Source organism: Mobula birostris, chromosome 3, assembly GCF_030028105.1.
Source record: "Mobula birostris isolate sMobBir1 chromosome 3, sMobBir1.hap1, whole genome shotgun sequence".
NCBI lineage: Eukaryota > Metazoa > Chordata > Chondrichthyes > Myliobatiformes > Myliobatidae > Mobula > Mobula birostris.
Genome location: NC_092372.1, coordinates 69197845 through 69217606, shown reverse-complemented (window position 1 = coordinate 69217606; position 19762 = coordinate 69197845). Strand labels below are relative to the sequence as shown.

General features: G+C 42.0%; 1 long non-coding RNA gene across 13 annotated transcripts in view; it reads left to right on the top strand.

The window, feature by feature from the left end:
• LOC140195099 (uncharacterized) overlaps positions 1-19762 on the top strand; it is a 58162-nt gene that overhangs the window by 26855 nt on the left and 11545 nt on the right. For 10 of the 13 annotated variants that reach the window (XR_011885357.1, XR_011885366.1, XR_011885356.1 and 7 more), the window contains 2 exons: positions 7778-8407; positions 17610-17692. This is a non-coding gene — a long non-coding RNA (uncharacterized lncRNA). The remainder of the gene's footprint in view (positions 1-7777; positions 8408-17609; positions 17693-19762) is intronic. The other 3 variants (XR_011885365.1, XR_011885363.1, XR_011885367.1) reach the window with 2 other exon arrangements.

Genomic DNA, 19762 nt, shown 5'->3' with positions numbered 1-19762 from the left:
GCTCAGGTCGGTGGTTATGGGGTTGCTAGGTATCATGAACGTGACAGAGAGGTGAAATTGTAGGTAACGAAGTTGTGTGGTGAGCGAGCGTGCATGTGTGCTTATGTAAGAGATAAAACTTTGTGTGTTAATTTGGTGAGATGGGGCCTCTAGTTGAGAAGGGTGGTTACTGAAGGTTCAGAACACTAGTGGACCATGTATACTCATTCCAGGAGCTCTATTTTAGCATAAGCATTAGTGAGTGTTTGTGTGTGGGGGTTTTACCAATAAGTCTGTAACCTTGGTGTAACAATTAGATATCAAGGAATACAGCAGGCATCATGAGTTTAGTCGCACAGAAGTGGCAGACTGTGGAGTACATACTCTGCAGTTTTAAGTGTGTACTGTTTAACTTGGATCCATCATTTATGTTTGGCATTGTGTGGACTTAGTGTGGAGATATTTCAGAGAGAGGTTTTACAAAGATGTATCTGTCAGGATGGCACCTATTGAGATCAGGCAACATCTGGTCAAGAACCCTGAAGACTCAAACCAGCCCTTGACCCTGATTACGGCCATCCATAAACTCTTCATTCCCCCCTCCCCCACCCCGGGAGAAACAGAGCACTTTGTCGGTGTTGTCCTCACTTAAATTTGCATGTGGGATTTCAGAATTCTGGTGCAAGCTCGAGGAAATGATTGAAATTCACCACATGCACCCTAAAGATATACACGTGTTGGTAAAAGTGAAGTGCCCGAAGAATATGTGGGACAGTATGGCCTGGGGGTGCAGGATGGTACATGGACAACCACCAGGAATGCCAGCCATGAAGAAAGATGTCGCTTCTTTAAGGGGGAAGTGAGGCAGCGACTGGGGAGAGGTGAAAGTAAAAGGGGAACGACAATGGCAGTGATTCAGAGAGCTGATGAGACAGCCATGGATTATGCCGAATGTAAATGCTGAATGTATGAGGAATATCCAAGGTTGGGTAATCCAGGGAGGAATGACGCAGTCTTCCTGAAAATGCTGAAGTAAGGCCTGAGCTCAGCCCATCAGGAAGATTTAGATTTGGTGATAGCGGTGGGATCGACCTACTCCACCATGGTTTCATGGGTCAGTGAGATAGACTAGAGGAAGGGCAAGAGAAGTGGCTATAACAAATGTTGCTGCTGTGATATCACAGAGAACTTGCTTTGTGTGCCAGCAGCTGGGGCAGGTAGCAAGGAACTGCTGGAATAGAGATGGGAGGTAAAGGAGGTGATTTGTTACAGCTGTGGCTTCTCAGGCCATGGTTGGAGGCAGTGCTCTGAAAAACAAGTGAAGTGTAAAACTCACTGACTAGAGCAGGCAGAGTCCACAGCAGCACCCTCTCTTTCTGATTTGGCTGCTGACCAGATTATAGAACTGGTGAGATCAGACAAACGGCTGACGGCCACCTCTGTTGTCAGTAATGGTCATCCATAGATGTACACAAGGTTTATTAGGTGGCTGGCAAGGTGAAAGGTTAATGGACATGGAGGGGTCAGTATCTACCCTTGCTCACGGCTGGGATGCAATTTTTAAAGGTCTCTTTTTAAGGATGGTACAGTCTATTGTTATAGAGGATCTGATCTTATAAAAGCTGATGCCCTGACAGCAGTTCAGAATATAGCGAAGGAACTAAAGCACCAGGGTCTACAAAGAGAGACTGCATTATCCACTCACTTCCCTTTCAAGGAAGCCAGTTGGATCATATCACTATTCCACCCTTAATAAGACCACGTCAAAATTGCATCCCATTGTGGTGAGCCCTGCAACAATCTTGAATGGCCTGTCTTCAGAACAAAGTTGTTGTGGTCCTGGATATTGCTAATGGATTTAGGGATCTTCCCTGAGTACCTGAGTCCCAAGACTGGTTCGCCTTCACCCTGGGTGGGCAGCAGAATACGTGGACCAGACTCCCCCAGGGATTCCACAATAGCCCAGCTACTTTCCATAAGGTCATGGCGCAGACTTCGGAAAGGTTCAATCTAGCGCCCTACCGGTCGACCAGCTTACAATACGTAGGTGATCTACTTAATCGCTTTGGAAGATGAAGCAGGTCTTCTAGGGGTGATAGCCAGTGTTCTAGAGATACTGTGAGATGAGGGGACTAAAATCAGTCCACACAGATCTCAGATAGGAAAGCAAATCGTACACTGCCTAGGCTACACCACCTCTCAGGGGAGGAAGGACATTTCAGACGTTCTGCAATCAGCTTCATGCCCCAAGGGGAACGGGGAGGGTAACTGGTCTTTTCAATTACTGCCGTAATTTTATACCAGCATTCTCAGCTCTGGTGGCCCCGATACAGGCCTTAATTAAAGGAGGAAAGCCTTCTCTGGAGGAAGTAAGATGGGGGCCAGATGAGGAAAGCCCTTGCCTACGCCAGCACTAGGATTTCCCGATGCAGCTCACCCCTTTCACCTATACTGCAGCAGTGAGGGAGGGTATTACAGTGTAGTAGTGATGTAGGACCATGGGGACACAAGAAGGTTAGCAGCATATTATTCAATGAAACAGACCTCTGTGCCGCCTGGGCAGTGTGAGCAAGGAAACCAGTTGTGATGATGGGACAACTCATACTACACACACCCATACCATTGCAGAGCTGCTGAACACGGGAGGGCTGAGAACAGTCTCCGACAGCAGGCGGGCACTTCTCATCAAAGTCAGTAACGATGGTAAGGGACACTGGAATGAATCCCGCGAGCGCCATCCTAACAGATGGGGAGGCACATGAGTGCCAAATGGAAATAGAGCAGGAAGAAGATACCGGTGTGAAGGAAACTCGTCTGGAAGGGGAAGCAGAGGGAATTTTTACAGATGGGTACATAGACAGGAAGCTATGAAGTGGGTGGGCCGTGGTGAAGGAAACAGGTGAATTAGTTTCAGGAGCACTGCCAGGGGGTTACTCAGCTGAGGTGGTGGAATGGGTGACCCTGATAGAAGCACTGTGCTACAGTAAAGGCAGACAAGTAAATATAGACAGCTGGTATGCCCTTGGGGTGGTGCATGATTATCTGGCGGCACGAGCTACAGTAAAGGCAGACAAGTAAATATAGACAGCTGGTATGCCCTTGGGGTGGTGCATGATTATCTGGCGGCACGAGCACATCGAGGATTTGTAACCTCATCAGGAGCAGGTGTTCAGCACTGGCACCTGATACAAGAACTGCTGGAAGCAGCGAGTCTGACAGCAGAGGTGGCAGAAAGCAAAGTGAAAGCTCACCAGAGAGGGGAGAGTAGAGCAGAAAGGAAAGGAGTGGGCAGATATCAGTGTGAAGAGGGCAGCAAAGGAACGAGAGGTAATTGAAATTGCAAGTGTGCAGGAAGAAATAACTGAAGCCAGTTTAGTAAATCATATGAAGAAGCGGAGGCAGAGGAGAAGCAGGAACTGAGGAGAAAGGAAAAAAAAAGGAGGGATTGGCCACTAGTCTTCAGATTCAAATATGAACGGTGGATTAGATCTAAAACACAACTCTGAACAGCACGTTCTGAAGAACCGCGGACCAAGTTAATTGGAAGAACAGATTAAATTCGTTATCTGGGCTCTGAGGTGTGGGTGTGAAGTGGAGGGTTTCTCTTGGGTCTAGGCAGTGCAGAGGCCAAGCAATATATCTACTTTTACTCATTCAATTTCCCAATTTCCTGGAAGAGTTCTGTACATTTCACTGACACACCTCTTATTCTTCTAGACTAAATGCCCGGTCTGGTTAATCTTTGCTTGTATGACAAATCCGATTTTTAGTGAATTTTTGTTCACCTCCCTCCAACACAAGTTTTTCTTGTGTTAAGTACAAAGTATTGACTTCACCTTTATATTCCAGATGCATCTCAGGAGGACCTTTTTTATTTGAAGCAAGCCATTCCTATTCTTGGTGAATGATATTTAAGATCAATAAGATCACTACTACTTAGCGAATCATGACTTAAACAGAGCAGATCTGGGCGGCATAGTTAACTATCAAATTTGCTTAAATGATAGAGTGCAGGCTCGTAGAAGTATGAAGCCGCAAAGCCCTATTCTAGATTTCATGTTCTGGTAACATTTAAAGAAATAAAGGGGGAACATCCATTTCGCTTAGAACTTGTAAACTAAAGACTTCTGCCCCCTCAATTTAGTATTATAATGTGAAAGGGAAACTTCAGTCGTCAAAATAAATCTTCTTCCCTGGTTACTGACTCTATCCCTCTTCCTGCTGGCTTTCCAGAAATTAATCAAATTAACCACGGTCTTGGACTTCTCTGAGTTGATTTCCTGACCTCATGTCACCAATCTCACTCATTTCCTAGGTCTGTAACTTTGTCTAGAATTGGCTTGCCACGGCCCCTCAGCTGTTGAAAGTTACCTAGAGCTGCAATTCAGGAAGTCACTTTGTTAGCTGGTGGCTGTGAGGGCCAAAATGACAGAAATATTTAAGAGGCAGATGAATGTGGATAGAATGGAAGGTTTTAGATATTGTGTAGGCAGAAGGGATTAGTTTAGTTAGATGTTCAATTAGTTCAGCACAACGCTGTGGGCTGAAGGACCTATTCCTGTGCTGTACTGTTCTACTTTCTGAGTCCGAATCACCCATCCCCCCCAATATATACCCTGACTCTCTCAACGATAAGTTTAACGTTTTCACCTTGTTTTACAAGCCACCACCTTTCTAAGCAATGTAATTTTATCTTGTCCTGAGCTCCATCCTTTCTTTTGAGACTCTTGCATTTTCCTAATTTGATCTTCACTAATTTTTATTGATGCATCATAAAAAGCACCCTATGCAGATGTATCACAGCTTGGTATGGCAGCTGCTCTGCTTGTGATCACAAGAAACTACAGAGAGGTTTGGGCACAGCTCAACACATCACGGAAACCAGCCTCCTCTCCATGGATTCTGTCTGCAGTTCTCCTTGCCCCAGTAAAACAGCCAGCATCATCAAAGACTCCACCCATGGGCAGAAGATACAAAAACTTTAAAGTACATACCACCAAGCTCAAGGACAACTTCCACCTGCTATTATAAAACTATTAAACAGTTCCCGAGACAGACGATTTACCTTGCCTTGATCTAGCACCATATTGTCTATCTGTACTGCACTTTCTCTGTAACTGTAACCTTTAGTCTGCACTCTGTTATTGTTTGACCTTCAACTACTTCAGTGTACTGTTGTGATGAATTGATCTGAATGAACAGTATGTGTACAAATACTTCACTGTACCTTGGTACATGTAATAATAATTTACCTTTTTACCAATTCACCACCGCTACTAGCTGTCAGGGCTAAACTCTTGAATAAGTTTCCTTTCTTACTACCTCCCCACCTCTCTCTCCTTGTTTAAGACTGTACCTAAATACTGCCTCAGTGTTTAGGATTATGTTTAGTTGTATCTTTAGCTTCTTATGTGCCCCAGTATTATACATTGTTTGATAATCTTCAATACGTAAAACACTATGGACCCTCAGCAGGCCAGGCAATATACAGTATGTGGAGATAGGAACATAGTTAATGCTTCAGGCCAAAGAACTGTTCTGATCAAAAGTCACTATCTGTTTTAATTTCAGATTTCCAGCAATTGCTTTCTCCCTTTGCTATTTGATCACCTTCCTATAAAGCATCTTGGAACATTTTACCAAGTGTAAATCTCTGCTGTTGCTGTTGCACAGCTGATGGGCCAATGTGTAGTATGTAAAAGCTACCATGATCTATCCATTCTTCCCTAGTTGAGATTCTTGCACCCTTTGCTTTACCGGAGATCTGGCTCAGCACATCAATGTGAAGAATAACCAAAGAAATGGATGAATACTACAAAGAGGTTCACAAACTCAGCTGGACTGCAGAAGAGAAACGCCAAATGGACATTGGGGTGTCCAGCAGTGTGCTTCACATTGTGGTGACACAGCCTGATGCAGGGTCTTGACCCGAAACATTGACAATCCCTTTCTCCATACAGATGTGGTTCAGCCCGCCGAGTTCCACCAGTGGTTTGTCTTTTGCTATAGCGATAACTAGAATACTTCACAGTATCAGGGCAAATCTGCTGGGCCAGCACTGATGCTGGGACTTAGCCAGCTATCCCTGTGGAAGTCCTTACTTTTTTACTGTTTGCCCTGAGGCTGCTGTTCATGAAATCCAAAACCTTATGCAAACTTTCCAGCTCTCAGGTCGGGAATCTGTCCACTGAGCAAGAGCCTGTTTTAAACTTGGCACCATGATTGTAAATCATATTATTTTGTTACTCATTTCAAATAGGCTTATTGATTTTAATTAATATTTTGTTTGTATATTTCTTTCAGCTAGTTAACTAATTCATTTCAAAAAATAACATTTTTATTTTTTTAGATGTTCCCTGAATTTCTCAGTGTCAGAAATGTTCACAAGCTTTCGTTGACTCTGGTAGCTGACAGCTGGCAACATCCATTCAGACATCAGGATGGAGGACCAGTGGAGCAGGATCTCGTTGAGCCAGCTTCCCTACAGGAAATAATGTTAGGACCATGTAAAAGAAGTAGTGTCCAACAGGGGCTGACATGCAGAAGTTTTAGGGTCTCGGCCCGAAACGTCGACTGTACCTCTTCTTATAGATGCTGCCAGGCCTGCTGCGTTCACCAGCAATTTTTTTGTGTGTTGATATAAATGTAAATGTTTTGTTTCTCTTCCCTCACTCGACCAGAAAATTGATTGCCATTGATCTGCAGAAATTCCACTTTGTTGTTAATAACTCTTAATTTATGGTATTGAATGCTCTGCAAATTCTATATATCATTTGAAATCATCCCTTTAGATATTGTATTCCAAAAAAGACTGTCATTTCCAAAGAAGTTAACTCTGAGCAAGATACTGATGTACTGTAAATGCTGTGGGTGCAGCTCGAGGATTTAGAGGCTGTAACATTAAGAAGTGATGCTGTTTGTGAAATCCTGTATACAATGGAGGCATTAGAGTATATTAGATGCAAGATACTGCTTTCACTGGACATAAAGCAGGCAGTAATACGTCTGCTGCTCATTTATATACATTAATGGGTGCAGAATTTTTGCCTGATAAGTGTAATAAAACCTACTATGAAGCTGAGGATTTCAAGGTAGTTTGTTTTGGGCACAATAAATAAAAGGAGAGAAATACTCGATTAACTGAACTAATTGAGGATATAAGATTTAATAGTCTGTGTATGTGAAAAGGGGAAATACAGGAACTCAATGTTAAATAAAACTCACTATTTCCTTTGGAGCTTTAAAAGAGGAAAAAGGTTCCTTGTGTAAAATACCCACATGAGTCACCTACACCCACTGCAAGAAATGCTATGAAGTTTTGTTGTCACTTGTAATGCTTACTCTGATGTGGTTAGTTGCTATTTTCCTTACTGTGAGGAAACAATGGTCAGTTGCTGAGGAAGGTGTTTTCTCACGGAGTTATTTTTTCTCTGGTCCGCAAGGGCAAGCGTATTATTTTCCTTTAAAGCGGTTTGGGACAATTTGAAAGAGGACTGAAGGGGAAATATATAAATATAAATTCTTATTTTTCTTCGTGTTGTATACAAATCAGGCATGTAACTTACTTTACCAGACTATGGCCCAATCAATGCTTTTATCAAAACTGGAAGTAACCAGCAGCTCAGGCAGCTCTTATGGAGAAAGGTCTCTACAGAACCTGCCTGCCTTGCTCAGCTTTGTCTCCTGCATTTTCTGGTTTTAATTTAGATTTCCAGCAATCACAGACTGTTGCTTTTGTTTGATGAGAATTGGAAGTGAGGAATTGACTTTATTCACAATTTTCTTTCTGCTTGTGCAGATGTAGCTCTTAATGAAGCAGATGCTCCCTTTTATGCTCCAAAAAGCGAGGTTGAAAGAAAGAATGCAAGCCTTCTGGAAAGATGATTTACTGAATTCAACACTTGGGATTGCATGGGAGAACATATGTATTCTACATTCCAACGTAGAGTTGTGGGGTATTCTATTGCTGTGTATTTAATATTTCAATAATATTTGAGTAATCTGGTGTATGTGTGTGTGTATATATAGTTATTAATTATTCATATTCATTTGTAATCCATTATTTGTTATATATAAAATATGTTAATTACATACATCATTACGCTACCACGTGATGCGTCTGTGCCTCGTTTAAAGTAACCTCGAAGTATACACCCATATTTTTGGATTTCCCTGAGTTTCTTTGAATTAATTTCATGTTTTGAAGTTACAGAACATAACATTGGTGACGAGGTATTTCTGAAACAAATCTGAGATGGCTGCCGACCTGTCAGAGTGCAGCGAGATGTTCAAACTAAAAAAGTCTTCGCAAGGGTGGCGGCAGGTAAAAAGACAGCCCAGCACGTGGAGAGTCCATTTTCAGAAAGAAAGTCAAGATCGAGTTTTTTATTAAAGCTAGTAAACAGAAAAATTCACAGTATCATAAAGAGTGAGTATCAGGTGATAATAATCATTTTTAAACAAAATCAGAAATGGCTGGCTACATCGGGAAGATTGATGACTTTGATTACACAACGGGTAATCGGTTCATGTATACTGAATTTTTGGAGCAGTATTTTTAAGCAAATGAAATAGGCAATGAGAAGTGAATGTCAATTTTTCTGAGTTTATTAAGTTTAAAGGCATATAGTTTGCTTCCGTTTGACTGGTCCAACCAAACCAGCTTTCCTAACATTTTCAAAGTGATGTAGGAACACTTAGAATCAAAGCCACTGTTGATTACAGAATACTTTACGTCTCACAAGTGGAATTAAACAGAAGGGGGAGTCCACTAAAGCTTATATGGCTGAATTGAAGAGGTTGTCTGAGCATTGTCAGTTTGGTAATGGGCTGAATGATACACTGAAAGATCGTTTAGTTTGTGGAATCTTATGTCATGCCCTGGTTAAAGACATGTTTCATGGTATTTCTACTGCAATACTGTTAGGTATTTTATTTTAGCAGTTTCCTGCAAACACATTGTGGTTCTGTTAGTTAAGCTTCATAGACTAGTGTTTTAGCTTCAAGTGAGATAAGGAGCCATTTGCTCAATTTAGGAATATCGTGTCAGCCAGTTGGGTTTGTCTTGGTAGCATGTTGTAACATTCTGTCCAGTGGGTTGCCATAGAACATTCAAGAGGAGTCAGATTTCTGAAGGACAGTGATCTGGCTTTGGGTCTTTTGTTGGGAGGCATTGAAAGAGAAGGAGGTGCGGAGAAGAGCACAAAGGAAGAACCTATTGCGAGAAGTACTTTGTGTAGACTAATGATTCCAAGGAGGAAGCGCTAATACTTCTAAGTTAACCAGTTAGTATGTAATGTTCTTTGAGAGAAGTTCAAACTGTGGCTGCTGATGTGGCTTCAGCGCTGTGAGTAAAGCGATACACCAAACTACTCCAGAAATGAGCTCCAAACGTTTATGTGCACATTAGACAGGTTTAACCATAACGGGTCCTTTTTCTTTTATTTCTCTGTTAACTGTTTGTTAAAGTTGAAATATTGGTAAATATACTACCATTTTAATTTTATGCCGGTGTACGATCTCTTATTTCCTGGAGAATGATAACTTTGCACGGGGCAACATTTACACAGTGTTCACCGTAATTTCTGTTTCCTTATTGGAACCTTGCAGCTTTCCTGTTTGGGTGCACCTGAGTCATACCGACCCTAGACGTATGTTGCTTATTGGAGGTGGGAATCTCACCATTACCCATGCAATGCTGAGTTACGTTAACTAACGAACTCAGTCTGTTACAAGTCATGATGAGAAAGCATTAAAAAATGGCTCCTAACTGAAGCACAGCTTACATTCAAATGAGCTGTAGAAATCGCTGTTTCAATGGAAACCACAGACAGAGATGCAGTTGAGTTGCATTCAGGAATAACAAAATTACAGCATCTGAGCAGAAACCAGTCTGGCCAAACACATTGTGTTGTCACTGTGGCAGGGGCTTACATACACCAAACAAATGAAGATTTAAAGGTGAAATTTGCAGAAATGCAACAAAGTAGGACACATGCAAAGTGCATGTCAGGTACACAAAAATAAATGGACTGCTCAGGGAAGAGAAAAAGCTAAAAAATCAAGATGCAGTTTCAAGAAGAGTACTAATCTGCATGCTGTTGGTGAAATTTCTGATAATGATGAGAGTGATATTGGGTTGTGTGGCTTTGAGATTTACAGTGTGAAAAATAACAACAGACAAGCAATATGGCTTACCCCAGAAGCGAATGGCAAATTAATTAAAATGGAATTGGACACTGGATCAGCTGTTTCAGTCATTCCATAAAATGAGATTGAATGACATTTCAAAAATACCAAACTGAAGCCTGTAGATATCCAGTTAAGAATTCATACTGGAGAAAAGATAAATCCTATTGGAATGATATCCGTAACAATGAAATACAACAACCAACAAGCCTCATTGAGCTTTTATGTGATAAAAACAGGAAGATCAGAATTATGGGGACATGAGTGGCTGAGACAACTACAACTTGATTGGAGATTCACCTACCATTTTCATGCCACGTTCCCTGCAATGGAGCCAACTGAAAGTGAATTAAGAAAGATACTGGATGATGCCTCAGCTGTCTCCATTCTGTACACCATGAACCATTGTCCAACAGAAGCCAAATGGGCGTTCGTGCCAACCTCTGTAGTTCTGGTTAGAAAGCATAGTTGACCAAGGAAGGACCATGCTGCTCAGAGGAATCATGAAAGTGACAAAAGCAGTGGACTGACTACAAAAGTTTTTGTAGCCAACCTATCTGAGAAAGATTCTGATATGTTAATCAGGCAGTTACTTGTGAAATGTGGCTTGGTTTTAAGCTGGAAGAAAGTTCAAGGAGCTTCAGGAAAGTTGCAAACAGTTGGCTTTTGTGAGTATAAGGAAGCAGAAGCTACTCTGCGTGCATTAAGGTTATTGCACGAACTTTAAGTGGGAGACAAAAAGCTGCTTGTAGAGGTAGATGCAAAGATCAAAGCCCAGCTGGATGAATGGAAGACCAAGAAGAAAGGAGTCAATGGAGATATGAGAACAGAAGATTTGTCTGATGATGTTGTGGATGAGGAAACCAAAAAGAGGAATCGGATTGTAAAAGGAACAATAGAAGCATTATTAAGAAAATACTCCAGTGAACTAACTGGACCTTCCCGATATAAAGATGCACAAACTAGAAGAAGAAAAAGGAGGGGAAAGATAGAGGGAAATAATATGAATGAGAAAGAGGTTAACGTGAAAGAGAAGGAATGTGAGAAAGAAAAGGAAAGGGATTGTAGTAGACCCAGAGAGAAGTAAGGTACCCAGAGTTGTCAGAACCATTTTCTACAGTCTTAGAGTCAACTCCTACAAGCACCACAGAGGAGGCCCCAGAACTTGAGATTGTTTTCACAGGCACAGGTCTCTGGCTTTAGTGATACACCAAAAGTTATATATTTACTGTGAAACAGAAGGAGGGCATTTGACCCTTGGGTCTGTACCAACTCCAACAGAACTGTCCCACCAGTCCAATCCCTCCTTCCCCTGGTAACCTGCAACTTAATCTTTGTAACAAAAATGATTATTAATTTATGTGTTCTTTCCTTATTCAACTCAGGGTATTTGCACATGCATCCACAAACAAAGGGGACACCTCACACGTGTTCAACCACAAGAAAACACTTTATTAGGACTAGCACAAATGCAACACAGAAGGAAAAACAAGTCTACAGTAATAGCAGCATAGATTTCAAAATCATACTAAACAAGCTGATAGCCATACTAAATAAAAATCCAACAAGTTATGGCGGCTTTCGTTGTTTGTGATCTTACAAAATTTCCTGTTGGTTGTTCAGCTATTGCTGCAGACTTCCTGCCTGGTGGAGTGGTTTGTGAGAGGGGTCCTGTTATTGCTGCAAAAAGTTGTGAGAAAATTAAAAGGAAGTGACATTAAAATATAATGAATGCATGGGGGCAAACAATGTCTGGAATCTCTGCTGAAGTAATGAATGAATCCAGCATTCAGTCCTGCCTTTGGTGGTGGTTGAGACGTCTGAGCTGCTGCATGATTGGGTGTGAGGCGGCGTTGCCCCAGGAACAACAGTGTTCACAAAATATGGTCAAGCTTAATGTTTTGTGCCTCACTTACATGATCAGAGAGAGAATCTAGAAGCCCACAAATGCAAAGAAAAACAGATCTAAAGCATCCATTCTCTTTCACTCTCCACAGAAGCTATGTACTTTAAATATATTGCCTTTTATTTCAGAGTTTTAGCCACTGCAATAAAGGCTTTGTAATATCAGGTGTGCACCTGTGTAAGGAAATTTGCCCGATAACCTGTTGCATATTTGCTGAGGTTCATGCCAAGCCCCTAATCACTTTGACCCCGCCCCCCCCAGCAGATTTGCAGGTGAAGTGTTGCCTCACCTGGAAGGATTATTTGGGGCCCTGAATGGAGGTGAATGGACAGGTGTAGCATTTCTTCTGCTAGGAGGGATATGTGTGAAGAGGGAGATTAGTGGGGAGGGACAAATGGATAAGGGAATCACGGAGGGAGAAATTCCCCCTGCCCACGCCCAACTCCTACTGCAGGGATCACTCCCTCAGTGACTCCTGTGTCCATTTGTCCTTCCTTACTAATCTCCGTCCTGTGACTTATCCCTTCTCGCAGAAGAATGCTAAACCTACCCATTCACCTCCTTCCTCACCTACATTTGGGGCCACGAACAGTACTTCCAGGTGAGGCAACACTTCACTTGTGAATTTGTTTGGGTTGTCTGCTGTATCTGGTGCTTCTGATTTTATTTCCTCTCAATTGGTGAGAACCGAAGTAGATAGGGGGACCACTTAGTCTGCAAAAAGCAGGATTTCCTGGTGGTCAACAATTTCAATCCCAATCCCAATTCCCATTCGGGCATGGTGGTCCACTCTCAGGTTGAAGTAACAACACCTTATATTCTGTCCAGGTAGCATTCATACTGATGGCATGAACATTGATTTCTCCAAATTCTGGTCATTTTCCCCCTCCCCCTCCCTTTTTCTTCTTTCCCCCACTCTGGTTACCCCTTGCCTAGTCTTCCTCACCTACCTTTCACCTTCTCCTGGTGCCCCTCCACCTTACCCTTTTCCCATGGTCCACTCCCCTCTCCTATCAGATTCCTTCTTCTCCAGCTGTTTACCTTTTCCACCTGTCACCTCCCTAAACCTAAACCTCCCTGTGGCCGTAAACCTAATGGACATTCAGGGAATCGAATCCTTTCCTGTAAAGTTGTCAGTCCTGGCGAAACCACATGTTGCTGTGCCTGCAGCTCTCTGCAACAAAGAACGACAAGCCATCAGCTCCCCTGAAATAGGGATTGTACATGGCCTTCATTAAGCAAAAGTCAAAGAACTACTGCATCACTTTGTAAATACACACTGCTTCACCCTGGAGAAGCTCACCATGCAGACGGTTACATTCACCGTGACAATGACAATCATTGTCAAAGCAGCTAGGTTATGGTTACTAAGATAATGTGTTCTTAACCTCTTCTCTTCTCCTCATCTGCCTATCACCTCCCTCTGATGCCCCTCTTTCTGCTCATTCTTCCATGGGTCCACTCTCCTTTCACATCAGATTCTTTCTTCTTTAGTCCTTTACCTTTTCTATCACCTTCCAGCATCTCACTTCATGTGGTCTCACCTATCACTTGCCAGCTTGTACTCCTTCCTCTAGCTCCACCTTCTTATTCCAGCTTCTGACCCCTCTTGTCCTTTCCTGATGAAGGGTCTCGGCTCGAAAATCAACTATTTATTCCTCTCCTGTAGGTGCTGTCTGGCTTGCTGAGTTCCTCCAGTATTTTGTGTGTGTTGCTCTGGATTTCCAGCAAATGTAGAATCTCTTGTATTCATAATCAATAGGCTACCTTTTAATTAACCATAGGTGAATGGTAGGTAAGTTCCTTCAGTCTGCCACAAATAAGTGATCAGATAGTGTGCATTTATTATTGTTGAAGCGAGAACATTGACCAGGACACAATAAAGTTACTCAGCAACACACAAAAAGCTAGGGGAACTGAGCAGGTATGAGGCCTCATCATTGGAGGGAAGTGGACAGTTGGCATATTCGTGAGTCCTATTGAAGGGTCTCTACCCAGAATACCGACTGTCTATTTCCTTTCATAGACGCCATCTGACCTGCTGAGCTCCACCTGTTTTATGTGTTTTGTGCTAGATTTCTAAGTACAGAAAAGGTATGTTTCTGTTAGAAGGAAAAATAGAATGGAAAAATAAGAGAACCTTGGATTTCCAGAGGTGATGAACTTAGTCAAGAAGAAAAAGGAGAAGTATTGGAATTCTGAATCAAATGAAGCACATGAGGAGTATAAAGCCAGAAAAGAACTAAAGAAAGGAATTAGGAAAGCCAGGAGGGGTCATGAAAAGTCCTTGGCAGGTAGGATTAAGGTGAATCCCAAGGCATTCTAGAAATACATCAAGAGTAAGAGGATAACTAGAGAGAGGATGGGATCACTCAAAGGATAAAGAGGGGGATATTTGCTTGGATGTGAAGAATGTGAGTGAGGTACTTAATGAGTACTTTGCTTCAGTATTTATCAAGGAAAATGATATGGAGGACCAGGAGATCAGTACTGACTGTATAAATACATTAGGGCTTTTAGAGTTCAAGGAGGAGGAAGTGTTGGGCCTCCTGATGGTTATTAAGTTGGATAAGTCCCCAGGGCCTGATGGGATTTGCCCCATTATTAAAGAAGGCAGGAGATGAGATTGCTGGGCCCTTCACCAGTATCTTTGTGTTCCCTCTAGCCACAGGCAAGGTCCTGAAGCACTGGTGAATGGCTAATGTTGTATCTCTATTTAAGAAGGGAACAAAGGAAACTCCTGGAAAAAATAGCTGGTGAGTCCCGTGTCAGTTGTAGGGAAATTGCTGGAGGAAATACTTAGGGATAGGATATAAAAGCATTTAGAAACCGATGGCCTAATTAGGGAGAGCCAGCATGGTTTTGTGCAGGGCAGGTTGTGTTTTACCAACTCGATTGAGTTTTTTGACAAGATGATGAGAGAGACTGATAAGGATAGGGCAATGGATGTTGTCTACATGGATTTTAGTAAGGCATTTGACAAGGTCCCTCGTGCGAGGCTAATCCAGAAGATTAAGATGTATGGGGTCCATGGGAAATTGGCTGCTTAGATTCAGAACTGGCTCACCCAGTGAAGACAGAGGGTAGTGGTTGAAGGGGCTTATTCAAGCTGGAGGTCTGTGATTGGTGGTGTTCCGCAGGGATCTGTACTGGGACTTCTGCTGTTTGTGATGTATATAAATGATCTGGATGGAAATGAAGATGGGTGGGTTAGTAAATTTGTGGATCATACCAACATTGGTGGAGATATGGATGGTGTAGAAGACTGGAAAAAAATACAGCCTGGTGCAGATCAGTTGCAGTTATCTGCAGAGAAATGGCAGATGGATTTTATCCCAGATAAATGTGAAGTGTTGCACCTTGGTAGGGCAAATGCAAAGAGATAGCACACTATCAAGGGTAAGATCCTTAAAAGTTTTGCTGAACAGAAAGATCTTGGGATCCAAGATCTATAGCTCCTTGAAGCTGGCTACACAGGTTGAAAAGGTGGTTAGGAAGGCTTATGGAATGTTTGCTTTTATTAGTCAGTGCACTGAATTCTAAAGTCAAGAGGTTATGCTGCAACTTTATAAAACTCTGGTTAGGGCACATTTAGAGTATTGCATACAGTTCTGGTCACCCTACTGTAGGAAGGATGTTGAGGTTTTCAAGAAAGCGCAGAAGAGTTTTACCAGGATGTTGCTTGGTTTAGAGGGCATGTGTTATCACGAGAGGCTGGACAAACTTGAGCTGGAGGCTGAGGGAGATCTAACAGAAGTTTATAAGATTATGAGAAACATAGATAGAGTTGACAGGGAGTATCTGTTTCCCAGGGTAGAAATGTCTAATACCAGAGGGCATGCATTCAAGGTGACGGGTTAGGTTCAGGGGGATGTGAGGGTTGAGTTTTTTACTCAGAGAGTGGTGGATGCCTGGAATGAGCTGCCCGGTTATGGTGTGGAGGTGAATACAGTAGAGGCTTTTGAATTGGCACATGAATGTAAGGAAGATGGAGGGATATGGACGTTGTGTAGGTAGGAGGGATTAGTGTTTGGGTGTTTTTGATTTGCTTTTTAGCTGGTTCGGCGCAACATTGTGTGCTCAGGCTGCGCTGTTCTAAGTTCTATGTTGTAGTATCCTGCATCTCTATAATAAAACACCCCAGTGTTCTATGTTTCCAAATAATGCCTTTGGAACTTTTATATTCATCTAATGAGGGAAAGTAATGAAAATTGGCACATCTAATTATGCAGGGAAAGTCTGTGTTAGTCAAGGGACAGAAAAAATAATGCACTCACTTTGCTGTAAACCTTGAACTCAGGAAATAATTTAGATGCGTCATCACAGACTCAGTACAGCCAAAATTTTAAGCCGACAGGCAGCCTGAAAAGGGTGAGGCTTATAAAAATTTCCCTGTAATGGTTAATCATAGTACTGAATCCATTATAGATGAATATTATGTGGTTTGTGGTTTTTGTGAACAAAATTGCTTATTTTTTGTTTCGTATCCACCAACATGCACAAGCAGTGGAAAATAGTAGTAAATACTTCAGAGCAAACTAAAACAAGGGGTGTAAAAAGGATAACAAGAGGTAAACAACTTACATTTCAATAAAATTAATGTAAAAGAATATGAATAAAATAAAACCAAACACAAAGAAAGGTCTGGTGTTCTCCGGAAGTAATTCCCAGAATTAGTATCACCTCAACTGGATTTTTTAACTTCGCTGGCAGTACCTGGGATTGTTGGATCCTGTGTGCTGTATAAGCGGACACACTTCCAGAGACCACAATGATCCAAATTAAACCATGTCCTAATGTAATTTCCTTCACTTTACCTGCAATATTTTAAACTTTAACGGCAAATTGAACTAGAATGATTTTTTTTCCATACCATTTGCATTGCATCCATCTTGAAAAGGAATTTGCAACATTATATTAGAACAAGTGAGACGTTGCCTGCTTTCCCCAGTGTTCACCTCATTTTTTTTTGTGCGCCATACTCTGCCAGAGCCTCGGTGACCGCTTTTCAAGTGGTTGTCATGGAGGAAAGATTCTGTGAGTGGTCCCCCAAGTCCTTCTCACAGCGCAGTTTTTTTTTATGAGGCCAAGTTGCGAGCTCGACACTCAACCCGGCACAGATGGAAAGCGTGACTGGGAGCAGCCGACTGGATTCGAACTCGGGAACCTTCACTCCAGAGTCCGGCGCTGATGTCACTGCGCCACCAGCCGGCTCATTAAAGTATATTTATTATCAAAATATGTATACTGTATAAACCCCGAGATTCGTCTTCTTGCAGGCAGCCACAAAATAAAGAAGCAAATTCAAGAGGATATGTATGTATTCTGTATCTTTACAAGTAGCTTTGCTCTCTTGATTCTAGGGAAAACTGATTTTCCAATAGCAAAGGAAAGGTGGATAAATATTTGTGACATTGGATTCCTAAATCCTTTGTGGAGTTTAATAATTTAATATAAATCTTAATGCAGTAAGTTTGTACTGAGCTCTGGTGAAAGCAAGGGCAGTAGTATTGTTGACTTGCCTTTGTTCTTAAAGGTATCGAAGGCATGAGTGAAGGAAATGTAACCAGAAATTTACAAGAAGATTGAAATGTGTGTTAACTGGTGCACTAACACAAGGTAACACGTGTAAAGCTGATGGCTAATAACGTTTAGGGTTCAATCATTTATTTTTAATGTAATTTAACATACTTAATTATGGAGGGGTGTTAATCACTTACCAACCAAATAGATTATATTAAATTGACTGGCAGTGATTTCCATTGAACTTATAAAATGCGCATCTGTTGGCCTACCTGTGACAATCACATAGTAGCAAAACAGCGGCATGCTCTCCCATGTGTGAAATCAAGCACATTTAACTTTTTTAACAGGAACAAATATTATACCTGTAGTTATGAAGCCTGTTTAAACGGACTGAGCACCATCTACTTTTATTATGAAGGCAGTTTTCAAAGAAGGGGAAGACAAGCCCAATCAGAAGGCAACTGTAGGCTTTGCTTCAGACTCAGGGCATTAAGAAAGGAAGTGACAGGAGTGAGAGAGGAGCTCGTGGATCAAGAGGGAAGAGCTTATTTTCTCGAAAAAAGGAACAGAAATGCTCCTCCACTGGCTTATGTGCAGAGAAAGCAAAACTATTCTTCTATGAAGGCCAAGCAGCCATGCAAAGCAGGCTGTGTCACTGAGCGAAGGTAAAGCAATCAGTTCCCATATAAGGCAATAAAAATTCTGTTGCAAGTTCCCCTTTATTTACTGAAACAAATGGAAAACTGATACAGGGTTTTCCAACTCATATGGAGGTACTAGGAAAAGATGCAAAAATGTTGGCTTCAATAGTACATTTTCTATCAAAGGAGGTCATTCTAATGATTTGGTTACAACTACAAGCATGTGGAGCAACTATCATTATTAGCTCCAGTATTTTTTGTAATATAAAAATGATTTGAAATAGCTAAGTATATATTTGTAGTAACATTCATGACTACGATTTGCTTTGTGGTCAATTATTATTGAAATATAATTGTGAACCACAGCTAAGGCATTATCTTTTGCCCTTGCTATACTCGGCACTGCCAGCTATGTCTTGATATTATGTGGAGCCAATGGATTGGCTAGAGACTGGCTTCTATGATAGTGGGAATCTCAGGACATCACAGAGGTGGGTCATCTATTTGGAATTTCTGGTTGAAGGTAGATTGCTTCAATCTTGTCTTTTGCTCTCATATTCTGGTTCTATTATCTTTGAGGATGGGGATGCCCTTGGAATCTCCTCATCCCATTTGCTGTTTAACTGTTCAGTACCATTCAGAACGAGATGTGGTAGGACAGAAGAGGTCTCAGAACAAGCTGAATCACTTAATTCTATTGACATGTTGCTTTTACTGATCAGCACGTTGTCCAAATTTGCAGCTTCGCTGAGCTGGCACTGTACCATCTTCAGGTACACATGGTGTGCCCTTCTGTAATCCTCATTGAACCAGGGCTGCCCCCACCCTTCTGCAGAGTGGCTGATACGCCAGGCCGGTTGCAGTCCATTGCTTTGCTGCTGCTGCTGCTGACAGTTCACCATGCTTCATGGATATACACTTCACGCTTTATCTGTTCTCAGGAGAAGAGGGAGATGGGTTAAGTCATGTTAAGTTAGGTACAAGGGGAATGTCAGAGGTAAGATTTTCCACACAGAGAGTGGCGGGTGCGTGGAATGTACTGCCAGAGAAGGTGGTAGAGGTGATACAATAGGGTCTTTTAAGAGCCTCTTAGATAGGTACCTGGATCTTAGAAAAATAGAGGGCTATGCAGTAGGGAAATTCTAAACAAGTTTCTAGAGTAGGCTACATGGTCGGCACAATGTTATGGGCCGAAGGGCCTGTGATGTGCTGTAGTTTTCTATGTTTCTATGTTAATTGTCATGTGCACTAGTACGATGAGGTAGAGGTACAATTAAAAACTTGCTAGCCGCAGCATCATTGTTACGTACATTCAGACTGTGTGCAGAACAGTTATTATACAAGACAGTGACGAGAAAAGACACGACCTTAGTGAAAAAGTAAAGCATAATATGAGACAAGGTCCGCAGCAGTGCACAGGCTGGTCTGTGATGTTCTGTGGCTGAGGTAGTTTTAGGGGTTGTGCAGGTCAGTTCAAAAGCATGACATTTGTAGCAAAGAGGATAAGATCTTGCACGCAGTC